The sequence below is a fragment of the Limulus polyphemus genome, unplaced genomic scaffold (assembly GCF_000517525.1).
Source record: "Limulus polyphemus unplaced genomic scaffold, Limulus_polyphemus-2.1.2 Scaffold3001, whole genome shotgun sequence".
Taxonomy (NCBI): Eukaryota; Metazoa; Arthropoda; class Merostomata; order Xiphosura; family Limulidae; genus Limulus; species Limulus polyphemus.
The window spans coordinates 139762-141811 of record NW_013668611.1 but is presented as its reverse complement, the minus strand read 5'-3'; positions in this window follow the sequence as shown (position 1 = coordinate 141811).

Here is a 2050-nt window from a genome sequence, read left to right as displayed (position 1 = left end):
ATTTCCACAAACCTGAGTGCAATGTCTGCTCTGCACAATATATTGGAAATACTAGACCTTCTTTATATGACAGGTGTTAAAAAAGGGGAGGTTTAGTTAGGATACCCCATTTGGACACTCATCCTTTTTTCTATAAAACTTTTCAATCAAATATTACATATTTTTAAGAGAGAAAGCACAAAGAAACTTTGTCAAAACATCCAAATCTCAGTTCAACAAATATAAACGTTAGCCAATTTGAAACATTACAGTTTTTCTGCAATAATATCTGTAACCTCTGAACAGTAATAATGGGTAGTATGATCAGGTGTAGATTTAGACTGGTTCACATGAACTGGTCAGAAAAAATATAACTCCACTGACTATGGACATTACAGATGTATTTTTATTCCTAAAAACAATACTGCATCAGTGCTTCATTTCTTATTTTAACCTATTCTTTCCTTTAGTCCAAGAAAGTTAATTGGTCAGCTATAGAAAACATTGTTCTTCTGTTGGTTATAAATAGCTGGACTCAAGCATAATGCAACCAATGAGTTCAAGCATTGAGAATATGTTTATTTTGTTTATAATAGGTAGCTAAACTCCCAGCAAGGTGGGCAGTTCCTCACACAGCACTCTTGTCTAACAGAGCTCAAAAGATCCCATTATGAAACACTCAAAACATATACTTCTTTATACCTTTACCCCATTCACTGTGGCTGGGACATATATTTCCCAGTGCAGTGAGAAACATATGTCCTAACCACAGTGAAAGGGTTAAAATATTCCCAGTAGTAGTGTGGTTAAAGCACTCATGCCTCCTAGGAGAAAAATGCCAAGAAAAATGTGTAGAAATATAATTTTTAGCTGGTGAAATCTACTCCATGCAACAGATTGAGGCAAAATTTCATGTGTATGAAAACTCTAAATAGGGTATGTGAAACTAGTGCTGTTGACAATAGTAATAGTTAAATTAGAAAACCCAAATCTTTCAAAAGTGATGTTAAGTATTAAACTCTGGATGTGTACTTTATGTGAAACACAACAACCCAGTAGAGATCTTGCCAATGACCCAGCTATGTTACCTCCAGGACAGTAGGATACAAGTTAGTATGAAGTGACTGCAACTGATGTGTAGCTGTTAAAAATCACTAAGGCTTAAATGGGACTCAGATTTCAAACTATTGGATGAGCAAAGCTGAAGCAGGGCCCTCCTAACAGGTGAAGATGAAATGTTTGGCAACAGTTAATGATGCGGATTAACATTCTTTGAACGTAATACTATTCTTCACTTACCTATATCACCTATATCATAGCCTATTTATCAATTATTTAGATTTAAATTTCTACATCTGAGCTACAGAAATTTATAGGTTCTATACTTGAAAGTTGTAATGTTATTACTTACACATTCATCACTTAATGTAATTTTAAGAAATGTTTTCATTTTATTACATTGCTATTGGCACTATCATATAGAAATTTACCATTTAAAAACTTAAATCCTTCAAAATTTCACCTGAAATTTACAGATTTATTCTCCAATATGCCAATACTTTTGTTAATCTCTTCATAAATGGAATATGTGCATAAATGATTTGACAAAAGTTAGTTCAGTTGTTTTTTTTCTTCACAAGATTAAATATATACTGCATAACTGTCTGTTTTGGCTTCATTAAAAATTACCTTTGTGCTATCAACATTAATTAAATATAGCCTTTATTTATAAAACAAATCAACAAACTGGTTTATAGGTCTGTACTAGAATAGCCTATGTGAAAATGCTTATATCCCCTCATTAGTTTTGCATTAATTTGTGAAAAAATAGTTGTTCATGGAAATTTATTTTTAACTTTCCAATTGTTTTTAAGCATAATCTTTTAACTTTAAAATAGCTGTAGAGGAAGTATCAGAACTACTTTTTATTCACACGCACACACACACATATATATATATATATATATATATATATACTAGACAAAGTAATAGTGGTCTTTGCTAGTGGGTTAGTTAGGTTGTATTATTATTTTAGTACGTAAGTTAGACTAAATAAACTTTTAGTCATAAG